Consider the following 7,005-nt stretch of genomic DNA (forward strand, 5'->3'; position numbering starts at 1 on the left):
AACAACAACAAATTATTATTCATGCGCAATTAAATTGGACATATTATTCGTGTAATTTTTAAGTATCTAAAAAATAAAAGAGGCTAAATTTTATAATATCTTGTTTAATTTTAATATTTATTTTTTTCAATTTCAATATTTATTATGACTTTTTAAATAATTTTCAAATGTTGGAACAAATGTAAATTATTAGAAAAATTATTTAAACCCAAAAATAAAAGAAAATCGTATTTTCTGATTGAAATGTAATTGTTTGTGATTGTTTGAAGTATTAAATTTTTCTAAAAACATTATGTAATTATTTAAATAATTAATTATTCTATATTTTCAAAATTTCTAAAAATTGAGCCAGAGATGTTCTTTTTTTAAATTAGTATCGTATGCTACGTTTTGTTGAGTAATTACATAATTTTTATACATTTCTTTTATTGTTTAATAAATTTCTATTTGAACAATCTTTATTTTCTCAAGAATTTTTGTTTCTGATAACTAAAAAAAATGAAATAAAATAGAATGCATACAATTATTTCTCTGTCTATACAGCGTATAGAAAAAATTAATTTATCACTTTTTAATTGTTTAAGCAAATCTAATTTTTTTAAATAATTACTTTTCCAAAAGTACTTATAAAATCTTAATTAATTGTATGTCTTCTATTTTATTTCATTTTTTTAGTTATCGAAAAAGAATTTTTGGAGCAAGTAAAAATTGTTTAAATAAATAGAAATTTTTTAAACATCAGAAAAAAATTTCAAAATTATGTAATTATTCAACAAAAATAGCACAGGATACAAATTTTAAAAAAGTGGACATATCTGGCTCAATGGTGAGAAACTTTAAAAATAAACCATAAATAATTATTTAAATAATTACATACTATCTTCAGTAGAATTTTTTATTTTAAAAAATAACAAAATTTTGCATTTTAATAAAAAAATACGATTATTTTTTGTATTTTTGGGAAATAAATAATTGTTTAAATAATTTACGCTTGTTTATTCAATTGAAAATTGTTTAAAATGTCATGCAAAATATTCAAATAGTAATTATTTGCATGAAAAAGGAGACGGAAGTTGCTAAAAAGTAACAATAATACGTAAAATGTAGTTTTTTTATTTTTGGCTCATATTTGTGGCGTTGCAGGGAGAGTGGGGGGTATGAAATGATTGCTACATATTTATTAATATTATCATATGCTATTTCAAGTTCAAAAAATGAAAATTTTAAAAAATGATTCTTTAAATCAAGAAAAATATTCCAATCTTAATTATAACTAATTTTGGAAAAGAACTCAAAGTGAACTTTTGAAAAAAATATTTCGAGTTTTACTTATTTTATTTATTTATAATGCTGTAGCATTGATATTTATTCCTTAAAAGATTCTCTGCAAATCTCGTTCACAAAAATAACGATTTTATAATTTCAAAAGAAAAGTTTTCTAATAAAAAAGTAACAATGAGATTTGCAGAGAATCTTTTGAGAAATAAAATAAGTCCAAAAGTCATACAGAAAAACATTAAAACCTGAAAACTATTGTCAAATAAACAATGAAAATTGTGAAATATTTATTTCAAAAATTCACCTTGAGTTTTTTCCAAAAACTAGTTATTATTAACAATAAAGTATTTTACTCGATTTCATAAATCATTTTTAACGACTTTAATTTTTTAGATTGAAATAACTTTAGTTCATTTTTTATTTAAAAACAAGTATAATAAAAATTCCCTTTTCCTAATAAATCTTAAGCTAAATTTCATGAAAATAGTTATGACGAAAAGCAAATTTTTAAATGAATGCATTAAAACTAATTAAATTTGTTTAAAATGTATCATTTTAGTTCATTTTTTTAGACTACAATTTTTAAAAAATATTGCAAAAGAAAAAAAATGTCCTAAAATCTTCCGGAAAAAACTTTAAATTTTCATAACAATCAAGAGAATATTGTTTAATTTTCTCAAAATCTTTCCAAATTCGTATAAAGCTTCTTTTTGACAAATTTTTGAAAAAGCTACATTTTGCCTAAGCATTTTATTTTTTCATGAATCTAAACATCATTAAGCGTAATCGTATTTTTTTAAATTTTGTAATACTGATTCAATTTTCTTTTAGAACCTTTTTTTAAATAAAGAAATCATTTGAAATGTAACCATGAATCTTGAGACCATTTTATTGTTCTCTTAAAACTTGTAGAAATTCTTAAAAGGCTTCTCATTTATTGTTTGAATTCTTCAAAAATGTACATTTTGTTTTAATTTTTATCAAATCTTCTCAAGGTTTCAATTATTTTCGATTCCTTTCAAAACTACTAAAACTTCTGCAATTAAAAAAAAAAAATCATTCCGAAAGAATCGTAAAATTCTTTGTAAAATAATTTATATATTCAGTAAATTATTTTTTAAAAGAAATAATTTAATCAGTTTAAATGAAAATGAATATTTATTGATAATTCTTTTCTGTACATTCGATTAAAATAATTATGATAAATAATTCAAAATCTAAATCCCCTGAGAGGCGAGAATAGATCAATTTAAAATGGACGAAATTGCAATTTGCAAATTATTTTGAAAACTTGGTTCAATTAAACAATTAATTAGAGTTAAGTACAATGTATAATTTCAGTTTATTTTTTTCAACTTTAAAATTTGGAAATATATTAAGATATTACTTTTTTATAATATAAAGTACAAAGACCTTCTTTTGGATTATATTAAATGATGCCCATTATTCACAGTTAATATTAACAATATCATAATATAATATAATATTAACATAATATTTAAAAGAAAATAAAAACTTTGAAAGAAAACCCTGTATACTTTATATATAACTCCGTTGCCACAACACTTTAGTTTAATATCATCCCTTAAAATAGCATTGGCCATCCTTTAACAATATTTGGATCATTTGGTGTTTTGAAAAATTAAATTTTGTTAGCTTTGTCCTGCTCTTGATGACCTTTTTATCCCAATTTACATTCAAACCAAATGCACGTCACCATTTTTGTTTAAAATTTCAAAACTGCGGACATTTCATCAAAAAGCAGTTTCTTTCTGTTTTCTTTCGCTTAGAAAATGGAAAATGTCGCAAAGGTCAATTAAAAACACTTAAAGATTATTTTAAACTGTCAGTAAATTACTTTACCTCTTTAACATCTGGGGAATGATAGCGAACATACGAACGTTCCAGAACTCTTATTTTGTGAAATAATTAAAAATCTCAATTTTGAAAAATTTGATTAATGTGTGTGTGTGTGTGTTTATTTTGAGGTTATGTGGTTTACAAATCTCCCTGGGTTTACCTACAAACTACACAATATGTTTTGCTGAAAACTTTCAACACGCAGAAAAAAATGGTAAATAATGTCCCAGAACTAACGTTGTTTCTAAAAAGGTATATTTCATAAATTATTTCTAAGTGGGTACGAGCAGTATCGGAGCGACAGAGACTTACATTATCGGAATGGCAGACATTTGAAAAACGATCCTAACCTCATAATAGTCCACGTGCATAACATTTTTATTTAGCAGAGTAAAAATCGTTGGGGAATTTATTGATTCTAAAAAAATGTTGTTGAAATAGGTGTTGTAAGTGTCGCTAATGATCATATTTTTTGTTCACAAATTAGGTTATTTACAACAAAAAAATGCAGTACATTTCAACCAAAGACGTACAAACAAAAAACAAAATTGGCTGCATTGTAAATAACCCTATCAAGTTATCTTAGGTAGGAAGAAATTAATTTTTATAAAACATTAAAATAATTATGTAATTAAAAATGTGTTTAATAATCTCAGATTTTTACGTATCTTCACGAATTCTTTAGCTATAATGTTTGAATTTAAAAGCACAATCATATGAATATTATGCAACTACAATCTTTCTTTTATAAATTTATTTTTCACTATATTGTGATTGTTGAAATTATTCTACTTTTAAAAATGAAACAGTTTCATAAACATAACTCTTTTTTAACGCAAAATTTGTTTAAGAGAAATAAAGGAAAAAAATTATTTGAATTAATAATTCTTTAAATGCAATATTTCTTGACTATTGGTATTCTTATTACTGCGAAAATGTATTCAAGTATAAAATTTATTTAAAGTATATTTACCTACTATACAATAATTAAGGTCTGTACAAGGTTTTATACAATTCATTATTGATAGTATTGTAGGAATTTCAAATTTACAAGAATTGAATTTGATAGATTTAATTCCTCAAGATTACCAAAAAATCCCTTTTTACATTATTTCTTTGTTAGTAACAATTGGGTTCAGATTTATTTTTCATACAAACAAATTTTTTTAAAAATAACAAAAAAAAATTAAAATAAATTGAAAAAAATAAAAGAAATAAACTTTAATTTAATTACATATAAGTCACTGAAAGAATAATTTAAAAATAATTTTCTGATTGCAATGTTTTTCAAAACAAAATAAAAAATTTGTGACAAAGGTTTTCTACTATTTTTTGTGATTAATGTTTGTATTTATATTTAGATGTGTGTTTTTTTTAAATGCAACTTCTTAAATCGGAAATTAAATTATGTGATTACAAGTTCAAGAGATTTGTTAAAAACTTAATTATTTTGTTCGGAATTCAACTATTTTGTTAAAAAGTAATGTTGTTATTCGAAAATTCAACTGCTTTTTTTAAATGAATCTTTTTTGGAAGAAAAGTTCATTTGGTTTTGTAGATTCGAGATTTCACAATTATTTTTGAATATTTCAAGATGTTTTGATTACTTTCTTATACATAATTTATAAACAATGTTGTACAAAATGTTAAAACTTTAAATTGTGTTTTAACACAAGTACGTTGCTGAGATAATTAATACAAAAATTGATATTTCAAACAAAAGTAAAAACTGACAGGAAATTGCATTGGTAAACTTTTTGGTAAGTACCTTTATGTACATTAGATTAGATTTTTCTGGAAAACTGAATAAATTGGTTTTATCACATTGTTTACTTTTCACTATTTCTAGTCATATTTTTTCTCGATAAACTAAATAGTAGTACTTCATTAAAAAATGTGAAAAGTAATATTTTTCTTCCAGTAGAAACATTAATGTTTAATTTTGAAAATAAATCATTTCTGAAATTATGCAGAAGCTACTATTTTCAACACGACGTTGTTCTTATTCTTTCATTTTACAATTATAAAAATATTTAGTATATATGTAATACAAATTTTACAATTTAATTTGAATTATTCCAATGTCAAATCTGTCAGAAATTTTCTATATGTTTACAATTTTTAGTTTTAATTTAACTACAAAGAATTTAAAAAAGTAATTTTATCATATTTATTTTAATGTTAACTTTACTATGAAAAAAGTGGGCACTCACTGTTACCGGATTCATTTATCAATTCGGATTTTCAAAGAATACGAATCGACAATAAATTTTAATTTTGATATTCATAAGATCCTTTTATTTGCCTTTAAATCCCATCCAATAATCACATAATGAAATTACCTTTGGAAATAGTTTGTATTTTTTAAACAATTTTCCATTTTTGAAACTATTTGTTGTAAATTTTGAATTGTAAAATAATGAGATTCTTTAAATCAAACGAGTTCAAAAATTATTGTGAAGAACGAAAGTATTTTGAATAACATCTGTCTAATTGTTTAAATAATTTGAATATATTTATATTATCTTATATGCCGATATAGTTGAATAAACGTATTTTTTGAAATTTTATTATTCATGCGATATTTCACAAACCTTTATCAATTTTTTGTATTATTTTTAATGTTGAAAAGCATTTTTTATTGCTTAAAAAATTTGTTTTTACGAAGGAATTTTAAATAGATGATAATTTTAAAGTCAAACGAGTTTTCTAATCTGTGATTGTTTAAATGATCATAAAGTGTGTATATGAACATTTAAAGCTGAAAATGTGAGAAAAACATGATTTAAAAGTGATGAAAACTTTTCAGAAACTACTTCAACTCTATGAATAAATCAATTTTTAATATTTTTAATGTCTTATACGGGGATTATGAAAGTACAGATTTTTTTCTGTAAGCCTATTTTATTAATATTTAGATATTGAAATCTTATTGAGATCAAAATAATCATTATTTGTCTTAAAAAATTTTTAATTACTTTAGAAAATACATTGACTCCCCACGTTTTCAAATTACCTGTAAAATATATAATATTTCACCATTTTTTAATCTCGCCATTTCATAAACAATTAAGATTTGTTGTAAAGTACATAAACGTTAGTAAAATATCCGTTGAATAATTGAATATTGAAAAAATACGTTCTTTCTAGCATTTTACCCTTTCAGCGTACGCTTATAATCTTAAAGATTGTTTAAAAAATTAGAAAATTGTTATAATAAAAACATCATTGCGTTGAAAAATAAAATTTGCTATATCATACTGATGTTATTTTTGCTTATCAGATAAAAAGCTTTTATTTCTCATTAGAAAATAAGATTTTCTAGGTCATAGTGATTTTTTATTTTTGTTATCAGATTTGTGTAAAATTCGACCCTCACCATTTCTGTCAAATGTCCACGTTTGGAGGCCCTCTGAACACGAAAAACATGTTTTAATGAATGTGTCTGTCTGTATGTCTGTCTGCCTTTGAGCACGATAATTTAAAAAAAAATCTATTAGATTGCCTTTTCGTATATGGGAGAGTGGAGCAGGTTCGATCACTTTTTTCTTAAACAAGGTTTTTTCTAAGAAATTGAACAAATATTTTTATGTATTTATGGTCAAATGAAAGAATAAGCATCCCTCTATATTAAATTGTTGTAAGGTAAATCAGGATGCCTACATTTTTCCATTAATTTTTTGATTTTCTATGTTTTTTAGGCACAGGAATGTTTTTACCAGATTTCTTCTTCAAATTTTTCTTCTTTTGCATTTCTTCGATCAATTTTCTCACTGAGCTGTTTGTAGCAATGATGCTTTTACAATCAATCGTAAACATAAAACAATAATAAGTTATGTTTATATTTTATTTTTATTGAATGTAAAA

At 22.8% G+C, this 7,005-nt stretch overlaps 1 protein-coding gene across 1 annotated transcript in view; it reads left to right on the forward strand.

Annotated features, from left to right (window-relative positions):
• The first annotated feature begins 3,648 nt into the window (after positions 1 to 3,648).
• LOC117175251 overlaps positions 3,649 to 7,005 on the forward strand; it is an 87,620-nt gene continuing 84,263 nt past the window's right edge. Inside the window, exon 1 of the mRNA XM_033364936.1 lies at positions 3,649 to 3,724. The gene's annotated coding sequence lies outside the window, so the exon portion shown is untranslated. The remainder of the gene's footprint in view (positions 3,725 to 7,005) is intronic.

This window comes from Belonocnema kinseyi, chromosome 6 (assembly GCF_010883055.1).
Source record: "Belonocnema kinseyi isolate 2016_QV_RU_SX_M_011 chromosome 6, B_treatae_v1, whole genome shotgun sequence".
NCBI lineage: Eukaryota > Metazoa > Arthropoda > Insecta > Hymenoptera > Cynipidae > Belonocnema > Belonocnema kinseyi.